The 12,897-nt window shown below is 41.6% G+C and overlaps 1 non-coding gene across 1 annotated transcript; it reads left to right on the forward strand.

The window, feature by feature from the left end:
* The first annotated feature begins 7,208 nt into the window (after window positions 1-7,208).
* Window positions 7,209-7,373, forward strand: LOC122914657. Its single transcript, XR_006385809.1, has one exon. It is a non-coding gene; the product is annotated as a U1 spliceosomal RNA (small nuclear RNA).
* The last annotated feature ends 5,524 nt before the right edge of the window (window positions 7,374-12,897 follow it).

Raw genomic sequence — 12,897 nt, forward strand, 5'->3', positions numbered from 1 at the left:
GGCATTCCTCCCAGACACCCACCCGTCCCATCTCACAGGCTCTCAGGAAGCAGGCAGACCCCCCAGTCAGGAGCGAACATGCAAGAGAGGCTGATCTGCAGGAACAGGTCTCTGCTGGCTGGAGGACAGGGCTTGGCCACCAGGATAAAAATCTCCATTTATCTCACTCTGCATGTTATTTTGCTTAAAACGTGCACACAGGTGCGTGCACACAGCACACACACACACATCTCTGAAACTTCACAGGGTTGTCCTGAGATTCCTTTGAGAATCATGTCCTCTGGATCTCCCCAGTTGCCGTGTAAGTCCACATGACCACTGTCTATGGTGCCGACAGTCCCCGTGTGAGCACGCTTCTCAGTTCCGTCACCACTTCTTGCTTTCTGTGGCTGCTACCTTTCCTCCTCCTGTTGTATGTAATGGGAGGGGGCGGTTCTGTGGCACCCAGGAAACTGGGCAAGACTGATCTAATGCTTCAAAGGAATCAGGTGCCCTCCTGAGTTCCTCGATGTTTCATTGGGGTTGACATTGGTTTCCCTGCCATTTATTTCTCGCAGTTATGAGACCAGAGAAATTAATGGGTACTTTATAATCTTTGAGCCTAACAATGATTGGAGTTAAGTGCATTCTCTGTGACAAGGCACACATTGGGTGTGACAGAGTTCCTGGGGCTCTCTGGACCCTGTGCTATCCATTGGCAACACAGCATCATTATCCCCACTTCAATGCTCTCCTTTGCAACATGCGGGCTAGAAACTACATTTTCTGGAACCTCCTGGATGCTGCCAATGAGAAAAACTTGCCCAGTATGAAAGCAGAAGTCTTATCACTGCTCGTGTGACAGCAGTGGGCAGGTGCATGGGCCCTGCAGATAAGAACTTCTCCAGCAGTGTGCAGAGTAGCCGGCGGTACAACAGAGGCAGCTAGAGGCACTGTCCATGGTACCCAGCAAAGTCTCGACTCTCCAACAGCCAGAGCTGTTCCCTGATGGTCTTTCTGCCAGCCTTTCCAGGTTTGAGAAGCACCACACCTCCCGTATTAAATCTCTTCCTCCTTAAGATAGCCAAAGTTATTCTGTTTCCCTTGTAATGTATCCGGTCACCAAAAAATACCAAGCAGCACTTATGTATTGAACTCAACGTGAAATGTTGACTTCCGTGGGACTATCAGAGAATATTGGCATTAAACAAGGTATGGCTATCCATTGAGGACTCTTGGCCCAGGGAGTGACTGACAGGATTAGCAACAGGTGCACTCCTCAGTGTTTCCAATCACATCAACCACAAGGATTTTGGAAACGTTTTGTCACTTGTCACATGTCACCATATTATATCACAAGGCCCCAGAGGGCAGGAAGAGAGATTTTGTTTTTGTTCAATCACGTTCTTGTGTAATAAACTCCACACAACTACCCAAACCATTGGTTGTCCTCTAATACGTTAGAGTATTAAATATCGCTGGCAAACATGTTTAGCTCTCTGAGAATCTGAGATCATTTCATACGAAGGTGACCACCAGAAGGGATTCATGCTGGCGTTTCCAAGGCTTCCCCAGGAGCCGGGGACTCACTGCAAGTCAGGGGCATCAGAGCTGGTACTCAGTACCCCGGGGAATATTCAGTTCCATCACTCTTTGTCCTGTTGCTAAATAAGCAAACTTCATTCAGTCTTCTTTAAAATGATGGCCATAGTCTGCATTTTTTTTTTTTAAGAGAGAGCAACAGTGGGTGAGGGTTGGGCAGTACCGAGGGAGAGAAAGTCCCAAACAGGCTTCACACTCAGTGTAGAGCCCAACATGGGGCTGGATCTCACGACCCTGAGATCATGACCTGACCAGAAATCAAGAGTCGGATGCTCTACCAACGGAGCCACCCAGGTGCCCCATCCACAGTCCACTTTTGAAAATGTGTCCATGAAAGGATTCTCTCTTTGAGGTCATCGAGGACAAGCCACGTTGTTTAGATGCAGAGAAGTGAAGACAAAAGGCAAAACCCTTCCTTCCACCAACAGGGCCCTGGGCATCCCGTGTGGAGTTGCTGGAGGACCGCAGTGGGTAAGACTAGCTCACCATTCCCGTTCTTAGCAGGTGACGCAGCCGAAAAGCACATACATACAGGAGAAAGCCCGATCATTCCAGCCAGGGATGGCTATCATGCAGGACACAAAACAGTTGATGTGACAAAGGGTGACCCGTGGTGAATGTGCAAGTGGGTAACTATGTCTTCAGACACGGGTCTAAAAGGCCTCCCAGGGGAGATCCGGTACAAGGAGCCACCTCAGAGAAAAGCCAGAGGGTAACACCCAGGCAGAGGAGACAGCCAGGCAGGGTGGGCTCTGGAATGTTGGGGGACAGAGAGAAAGGCCAGAGCAGAGTGAGGGAAGGGGCTAGTGGGAGAAAATGAGGTTAGAACCAAAGGCCCGGTGGGAGTATGTCAGGCTTGACCGATATGTGGAAGGAGTGGACTTTATTCCAAGGCACTGGAAAGCCATCTGAAGATTTTAAACACCTCTTGGCAGAGTCAGGCTTGGTCACCTCTCCCCATACACAAGATTCTCACCAGCAGACCGACTCTACAGATCAAGCCCAGCGTCACCATGTCATGCATCCACCCCCCAGGTCTCCCAACCTTGGGTTTCCTTCACCACATCTTGAGATGAAGTCTCCAAGCCCGAAACCAGCCTGGTGTACCTCTCACCATACCCTCAGATCAACCCAGGCTTTGTAAATCACTGCACACAGAATATGACCACTGCAGGCACATTCACTTCCACCCCAACAAAAGAGTGTAACCATCCTCACCCAGGACCCATGCAAAATCAACCTCAGGCTATCTTGGTCTCTGTTAGGAATCCCACTCCAGTGAGCCTCCCACTGAGCTCACAGGCAGCTAGAGCCCCATGGATCATTAAGGTATAGACACAAACCCCCATGGCTTATGAAAGCACACACACTTTCCTGTCTATCCAACATCTATTCATTCATTTATTCATCCAACAAACATGTATTGAATATCTACGATGGGTCAGGCCATCTACCTGGTCTGAGGACATGGCAATGAGCAAGGTGGTCATAGGCACCCCCACCTGTGTAAGTTCTCTATTGCTTCATACACAGTAGCACAAACTTAGCAATTAAAGTACCAGTTTATTAGCTTAAAGTTTCTCCAGGTCAGGGGTCTGGGCACAACTCAGTTGAATCTTCTATGGAGGGTCTCACTGGACTGCAGTTAATATGTTGGCCAGGATTATGACCTCAGCTGAGGCCCAGGGTCTTCTTCCAAGCTCACTGAGTATAGACAGAACTGAGTTCCCCATGGTTGTAAGAATGAGGGCTCCTAGAGGCCCCCTCAGTCCCCTGCCTCAACACAGCAGCTTGCTTCTTCAAGACCAGCAGGGGAACATCTCTGCTGCTTCAAGGCCCTGACTTCTAGACCCTCTTTTAAAGGGTCCACCTGATTAAGTCAGGCCCACCCAGGATCATCTCCAAACCAACTCCTATGGGATCTTCACTGTACCTGCAAAGTCCTTTTGCCTTTGCCATGTGCCACATCATATTCACTTGTTTCCCCTACGTCCATGGGGAGGGGTTATACGGGGCACCACACACCAGAGAGCAGGAAACTCAGGGCCACCTGGCACACCGCCCTCACAGAATTCCCATCCCAGCCAGGAAGGCAAACTTCAATACGTGACTGGAAAGGTGGCAATTGAACCAGGGCACCATGGGCCAGCATCTTGGCTCCATCCCTGGCGGTAAGGGGACCTGGCTGGGTGCCATGCCCACCACTGCCTGCCACCCAGAGTGCAGCATTGCCTCCTCCTCTCCGCTCACACATGCTCTCACACATTCTGTGACAACTGTCAGTGGCTTATTCATCATTTCAGATTGCAACTTACTGTTTTCTCAGACACCCACTTTAATACCCTGACATTTCTGTTCAGCCCATAACATTCTGTCAATTGTTTACATCTTCCTCTCACACCGATTGGCTTTTCAGCTGCATTCCTGGCCCTTCCCAGTCTTGGTGCATGAGGCTTACTGAGCAGTTTGGAGTCACTCCCTCACTGTCCACGCCGCTGGACCACCAGTGAGGTGTGCCACAAACCCCACGTCAATCATCTCCCAAGACACTCACAGCTTATGCTCCAGGCTCAGGGTGGAAGCTGCCTGCAAAAAACACAGCCCGCCTAAGCAGAAATTCCTTCTGTGTCCTTTTCCAGTTTATAACTAAAGGCCTGTTTTCAGAACCTGCAGGTGGAAAGAACTGTCCCCAGGCTTTTCACCTACCTTTCCATCTGCCCCACGTCTGGCTCATCAGCAGGACCTGCTATCCGTCCCCTGGCCACCACCCCACCTGCCCTCCAGTTTAGATGGCCACCACCACCAGCAGCCCTCCCCAACCATGCAAACACACGCTAACTCGTGTTCTGCCTTCCTCCACTAGGCTTCTCCAGACCTATCTCCACACCACAGCAGGAGAGGTTTTCTGAAAACATAAGGCATCACCGTCCTGCAGTCGACTCTTAAGGGGCTTCCCACTGCACAAGAATGCAACCCAAACTTCCTTCTCTGGTCTTCAAATCACGGCAAGACCTGTTACATCCTTACCTAATCTTGCCCCTTTGCAGGCCCTCCTACATGTCACACACAGGCCACACAGGCTTTCTTTTAGTTCTTCAGGTTCTTTTCCATGGCCGGGGACTCGTGGATGTGCTATTCTCTTTGCATGGACTATTTCCTCCCACCCACGTGGGAAAATGGTAAATTTTGAATGCATGGTGTTGCAACCAATGGACAAGTGTTTAGAAACAAAAAGCAATGTTTAGCTCCTACATGGCTGTTGCCTACCTGTAGGCTTTGATTTACCATCAAACAAGTCTCCCAACCACACGAGCTAACACAGGATCTCTCTGCTATTCCGCACCTCCCCACCTTGATTGTTGGTTTGTTTCATAGTCAGTGTTGTCATTTTCAGTGATTTTATTAATTCGTCTGTTTACTCTTTTCCCTGCCGCCATGCTGGAATGCAGATCCCAGCAAGGAGGAGACCATGTGGCTACGGCTGGCCATCACACCCCCAGTCACTGCTTTGCCGAACACCTTGGCAGGTTCATCCTGGGGTAGAAGCTCAAAAAAACATCTGTGTGATGAAAGGCTGGATGCATGAGTGAGGGAATGCATGCTAACTTTGTGGTGTGAAAAATGCAAATCCATCGTGTGATTCAAAATGTAGGAGGCAGGAGGGAGGGTCTTGTCACACTTTATGTTCAACTCTGTTCTAAAGGTATAATAATTAAAATGGTAGCATTTTCAATGAAAAGGAAAAACAGAAACAAATGAATGGAACAGAATGAAGAGTCAAGTAAGTAAACATATCACTCAAATATTTAAACAGGTTTTTTTTAATCAGCAGGAAAAAAAGAGATTATTTTTTAAATGGGGTGGGACAGCTAACTAGCTGACAACAAAGAGAAAGAAAATAAGCCAGAGCCCTACCTCATTACAAAGAAATAAACTTGAAATGACTAAAAATTTCAATAGAAAATTAAGCCAGAGGGCACGTGGGTGTCTCAGACATTCCTTAAGTGCCTGCTTTCAGCTGAGGTCATGATCCCAGGGTCCTGCTATTGAGTCCCACATCAAGTCCCACATCATGCTCCTTGCTCAGCAGGGAGTCTGCTTTTCCCTCTCCTTCTGCCCTTCCCCCTGTGCATGCTTGCTCTCTCTCACTATTTGTCAAATAAATAAATAAAATCTTTGAAAAAAATTAAGCCATGATACTATAGAATAAAATTTCTGTTCATTACAATGTAATCTTGGGATAAATAAATCCTAAGTAAGACACTAGGGAAAACACTGATATATTTGACTGTGTAAAAATGAAAAAATCAAACTTACAAATAATAATTGTGGTAATGGGTCTTCCAGCCATAATGGAAAAAGAGATCTGTCATCTTTGGCCCCATAAAACAAAAATAAAACTGGACAAAGTCAGCAAATACAAACATTTAAGGATTCTGGGAATTGACCAAAGGTAAATGACTAATTGGAAGTGGTTATGCATGAAAAACTGCTAGATGTTTGAGTCAGTGGCTTTCTTCCTAGGGCTTTCTCTGTCCACTTTCCCACATGGGTCGGCACCATAATTTTGTCAAGGGAAAGCTAACTGTAAAAAACATCATCTCTACTGCCAAAGGGAGCTGACCTGTTTTGGAGGGGAAGGCAAATCTGTAACTGATGATAGTGTCAGTAAATGTGCAAACTCAGAAGAAAATTAATGAGGGACAACCCACGGATTTGTTAATATAAGGTTGCAGCCCCACTTGAGGGGAGTGGTGAAATAGCTAGAAATTTAATAGGGAGATATTAAAAGAGGTAAATAAGCTACTCACACATCATGGCTATCCAGAGAACCTTTGGCAGGTAGGTGCAGGTGGGACTCAAGAGATCACAGAAGAAACTAAAACTAAACCTTAAGGCAAAATTGAAAACTGCCTAAATAGGGACTGTACTCCCCAACCTAAGTATAAATCAATTAGCAGCATGTGGTGCATGGAAGAACCCAAGATATATGAACATATGAGCACAACATCTTCCCAATCATCTGACTACAGATCTACACAGATACAGTGGAAACTCGTAAGCCTAGTTAAAAAAAAAAAAAAAAAGACAAAAATTCAAAATCTAAGCAAATACATCTAGGTACACATGATTAGAAGACAGATTCTACAGATTAAGCTCAGGCAAATTATTAAAGAAAAAACCCTTCAGGAGAAAAACCCCAATCCAGAGTTGTTACAATATATTTTTTCCATGTCCAGTTTTCAATTTAAAAAGTCATAAGACATATAAATACATAGAAAAGTATGAACTATACTCAGGGAAAAAAGGCATCGTTACAAACTAATGCTGAGTTGGCCCAGATATTGAATTTGGGTTTAGCAGATTGAGACTTCAAAGTAGCTATTATAAAAAACATGTTCAGAGAATTAAAAAAAAAAAACTACGTTCAAAGAATATTTTTAAAGACCCTGTTTCACGCCATATGCAAATATTAGTTCAGAATGGCCCAGCAGCCCAAATAATAGCAAAACCATAAAAAGCTTAGAAGAAAACATAAGGGTAAGTCATCATGATCATGGACCTGGAATGAATTCTTAGATAAGACACCAAAAGCTTGAACAACAAAAGAAAAAAAATAGATAAATACATTTACCTGGCTGTGGGGATATCATGATCAGGAAAGTGGTTTGTTTCAGGGCAAGTCTTACCACTGCACTCTAAATATGTTGACCCCTATGATTTTTCCCAAATGTGGGAAACTTGGCTGCATAATTTGGGGTTGTGGAGGACTATATTTGTGTTCTCCCCTGGAAAAAAATAAACTGGACTTCATAAAAATTAAATATTTTTGTGCATCAAAGGGTATCAAGAAGGTAGATAGACAACCTACAAAATGAGAGAAAATATTTGCAAATCATATATCTAGTAATACTCTAGCATTCAGAATATACAAAGAACTCTTACTCATCAACAAAAGATAAACTCAACAACAAAAAGATAAACACCCAACTTAAAAATGGGCAAATTACTTGAATTTGTCTTTTTGCAAAGAAAATATACAAATAGCCACAAACATATGTTCAACAGCATTAGTTTTGAGGGAAATAGAAGTCAAAGGCACAATGAGGTAACACATCACATTTCACAGAGAAAGGAACAAGAATTGGAGAAGTTATAGAGAATTTGGAATACTCATATGTTGCTGATGGTAATGTAGTCTGGTACAGCCATTGTGGAAAATAGTTTGGTGATTCCCCAAAAGGCTACACAAGGAATTGCCCAATGGTCCCAGCAATTTGACTCTTTGGAATATACTCCAAAGAACTGAAAGCATGTACACAAACAAAAACACATACATGCATGGCATTAATAACAATACTCATGATAATAAAAACGTGGAAACAACCCAAATGTCCATCAATGAATGAATGGTGAAATAAATGGAAATGGAGGAATATTGAAGCAAAATGGCCATATTTTACTTCAATAAAGTCAATATCAGCCTGAAATAAATTGTGATACCTCAATATGTATATTTTAAAACCACAGACCAGTCACTACTGAAAAAAAATTCATAGTTTAAAAAACAGAGGAATAAAAATGATACATATACTAAAATGCTAATTTAACACAAGAAATGCAATAGAAGAGAGACAAAAATATAAATAAGACATAATTGAAAACTAATAACAAATAGCAGGTGTAAATCCAACTACTTCAATAATCATATTAATATGGAAGGGCTAAATTCTAAACAAAAGGCAGAGATTATCTCTGCATTTTTTAAAGCAAGATTCTGGTACATTTCGTCTATAAGAAACATACTTTAGACTCAAAAATAAAAATATATCAAAGTGAAAGAATAGCAAAATCTATAATGTGTAAACATTACTATAGTTAGAGTGGCTATATTAATTCAGGCAAAATCACATTAAGGCAAGAAATTTTTCTAGAGAAAAAGAAATATTTCATAATGATAAAAAAAGGCTTAATACATCAGGAAAGTATAAAAGTTATAAATGTGTATGAATATAGTAACAGAGCCCCAAAACACAAGAAGAAAAACCTGATAGAATTGAAAGAAGAAATAGAGAATTCATTAATTATAGTTGGGGATTTTGATAATTCACTCTAAACAACTTTAGTTATTCTATAATAACTAGACAGAAAACAATAAAGATAATTAACCATTTGAACAATAGTATCAACTATATGGACCTTGACATTGATAGAACACTCCAACAACAGAAGAATACATTCTTTTGGGGGGAGGAGGAGGAAGATGGCAGAGAAGTAGGTGACCTGAATTTTGTCAGGTCCCAGGAATTCAGTAGATAGTTATCAAACCATTCTGGATACCTACAAATTCAGCAGGAGACCGAAAAGAAGACAAGCAGCAATTCTAGGAACAGAAAATTGACCACGTTCTGGAAGGTAGGATGTGTGAAGTGAATTCCAGGTAATATGGGAAGATAGACCATGGGGGAGAGGGGCCAGCTCCCAGCAAGTGGTAGAGCCCAGAGCACAAAATTGGAATTTTAGAGGTCTGCTCCACTACAGGACCTCACTCCAGAGGCTAAGTGGGGGGTGGACCCCTCACAGGGACAGTGTGGCTTCAGGACCCATGGGGTCACAGAAAGACCAGGGGTGTCTGAGTGTGACAGAGTTCCCAGGTATTGGAGCAAGGAGGCCTGCAGCAGAGACGGAGATGAGCAGTGGGCGCTCAGCTCAGACTTACCTTAAACCATGATCTGAGGCACCGTCAGACCACTGCTCTTTGAGCAGGGACACCACAAGTGGCAGATCCAGGGAGACTCACCTTCATCCTCTGGGAGGAGCAGTGCAGAAGCAGGCAGCAGGAATCAGCTGGGTTTAGAGACTCCAAATGGGGCCATGCACCAGAGATAGGAATGCTCAGTCACTGGCTAGGTAAGCTCTGGGTGTGGCTGGAGACCAGGGACATGGGAGGGATTGACTGCTTTTCTCTGAAGGCACACTGAGGAGCAGTGCCCCAAACTCTCAGATCCCAAGGAGTGGGAGACTAGGAGGCCACCATCTTCATTCTCCTCCTCCAGAGCTCTACAGAAAGCATTCAGGGAACAAAAGCTCCCAAGAGTGAACCCGAGCAGATTCACTTTCTGTGAACCAGGCCACTTAGCCTGGCCCCTGGCAAGGGTGGTACAATTCTGCCTCAGACAAAGACACTTAGAATCACTACAACAGACCACTCCTGAGAAGATCAGCAAGAATATCCAGACAAGACCAAGTTCACCAGTCAATAAGAACTTGCAAAACTTCAGAGCTACAGGAAGACAGCACAGAAGTCATGACTTTTTTCCCACGATTCCTTAGTCTTTGGAAAGTTGAATTTTTTTAATTTTTTATGCTATTTCTTTTAATTTTTCCTTTTTCCTATTTTAACATTATTTAACTATTTTATCTTATCAATACCCTTTTAAAAATCTTTTTAAATTTTCATTGTTATAGTCATACTCTATACCTTCATTATATTTAACCTAATTTTTGTATACATACAAATTTTTCTTTCTTTAAAATTTTGGGATCCAGTTTCTTCTAACAGATAAAATATACCCTAAATCTAGCATATGGCTTTATTCTAGAATCCAGCCAGATCAAATGCACTCCTTTTTTTTCCTTTTACAACCAACTTCTTATCAATTTATTTTTTAGAATCTTTTTAAATTTTCATCTTTCTAGTCATATTCCATCCCTTTACCATGTTTACCTTTATTTTTGTGTATATATATATTTTTTCTTTCTTTAAAATTTTGGGAGGTAGTTTCTTCTAACAGACCAAATTACACCCAAAATCAAGAGTAGCTCTGTATGTGTGTGTGTGTGTGTGTGTATACATATATATATATATGTATATGTATATATTTTCCCTCATTTCTTCCGCCCCTAGTTTCAGGTCTCTTCCAATTTGGTTAGTATATATTTTTCTGGGGTTGTTGCTACACATTTAGTATTTTGTTCTCTCATTCATCTCTTCTTATCTGGATAAAATGACAAGGCAGAAAAACTCACCTCAAAGAAAAAGAACACGAGACAGTACCAATGGCTAGGGACCTAATCAATACAGACATTAGTAAGATGTCAGAACTAGAGTTCGGACTGATGATTATCAAGGTGTTAGCTGGACTAGAAAAAAAGCATGGAATATACTAGAGAATCCATTTCTGGGAAATAAAAGAACTAAAATCTAACCAAGTTGATATCCAAAAAAGCTATTAATGAGGTACAATAAAAAATGGAGGTTCTTACTGCTAGGATAAATAAAGCAGAAGAAAGAATTAGTGATATAGAAAACCAAGTAATGGAGAATAAAGAAGGTGAGAAAAAACAACTACTGGACCATGAGCAGAGAATTCAAGAGATAAGTAATACCATAAGACAAAACACTATTAGAATAATTGGGATCCTAGAAGAGGAAAAAGGAATGGGGGACAGAAGGTATATTGGAGCAAATTATAGCAGAGAATTTCCCTAATTTGGGGAAGGAAATCAGCATCAAAATTAAGGAGGCACAGAGAACGTCCCTCCAAATCAATTAATAGGTCAATACCCTGTTATCTAATAGTAAAACTCACAAGTCTCAGTAACAAAAAGAAAATCCTGAAAGCAGCTATGAACAAAAGATCTGTAACCTACAATAGTAAAAATATTAGATTCACAGCAGAACTATCCACAGAGACCTGGCAGGCCAGAAAAACTGGCAAGATATATTCAGAGCACTAAATGAGAAAAATATGCATCCAAGAATACTATATCCAGCTAAGCTTCCATTGAAAATAGAAAGAGAGATAAAAAGCTTCCAGGACAAACAGAAACTAAAAGAATTTGCAAACACCAAACCAGTCCTACAAGAAATATTAAAAGGGGTCCTCTAAGCAAAGAGAGAGCCAAAAGGTAATAGAACAGAAAGGAATAAAGGCAATAAACAGACAATACAATGGCACTAAATTCATATCTTTCAATAGTTACCCTGAATGTAGATGGGCTAAACACCCCAATAAAAAAACATAGGACATCTGAAAGGATTTAAAAAAATCCATTGATATGCTGTCTACAAGAAATATTTTAGACCCAAAGTCACCTCCAGATTTAAAGTGAGGGGGCAGAAAACAATTTACCAGGGTAATGGACATCAAAAGAAAGCTGGGGTGGAAATCCTTATACCACATAAATTTGATTTTCAGCCAAAGACTATAATAAGAGATAAGGAAGGACATTATATCATATTTAATGGCCCATCCAACAAGAAGCTCTAACAATTTTAAACACCTATGTCCCTAACATAGGACCAGCCAATTATATAAACCAATTAATAACAAAATCAAAGAAACACATTGATTTTAATACAATAATAGTATGGGACTTTAATGCCCCCTCACTGAAATGGACAGATCATCTAAGCAAAAGATCAACAAGGAAATAAAGGCTTTAAATGAAACACTGGAAAAGACGGATATCACAGATATATTCAGAACATTCCATCCCAAGGCAACAGAACACACATTCTTCTCTAGTGTACATGGAACATTCTCCAGGATAGATCACATCCTGGGTCACAAATCAGGTCTCAACCAGTACCAAGATTGGGATCATTCCTTGCATATTTTCAGACCACAAAGCTTTGAAACTAGAACTCAACCACAAGAGGAAAGTTGTGGAAGGAACTCAAATACATGGAGTCTAAAGAACATTCTACTAAAGAATGAAGGGGTCAACCAGGAAATTAAAGAAGAATTTTTAAAAATTCATGGAAACAAATGAAAATGAAAACACCACTCTTCAAGATCCACGGGACACAGCAAAAGTGATCCTGAGAGGAAAGTACATAGCAATACAAGCCTGTCTCAAGAATCAAGAAAGGTCTCAAATACAGAACCTAACACTATACCTAAAGGAGCTAGAGAAAGAACAGCAAATAAAGCCTAAACCCAGCTGGAGAAGAGAAGTAATAAAGATCAGAGCAGACATAAATGAAATAGAAACCAAAAGAACAGATCAATGAAACTAGGAGCTGGTTCTTTGAAAGAATTAATAAGATTGATAAACCCCTAGAAGAGAAAGGACCCAAATTAATAAAATCATGAATGAAAGAGTAGAGATCAACAACCAACACCAAAGAAATAAAACCAATTATAAGAACATATTACAAGCAACTATACACCAGCAAATTTGATAATCTGGAAGAAACGGATGCATTCCTGGAGACATATAAACTACTGAAACTGAACCAGGAGAAATAGAACTAAAAAGACCCATAACCAGTAAGGAGATTGAAGCAGTCATCAAAAATCTCCCAAC

Source organism: Neovison vison, chromosome 7 (assembly GCF_020171115.1).
Source record: "Neovison vison isolate M4711 chromosome 7, ASM_NN_V1, whole genome shotgun sequence".
Lineage (NCBI taxonomy): Eukaryota > Metazoa > Chordata > Mammalia > Carnivora > Mustelidae > Neogale > Neogale vison.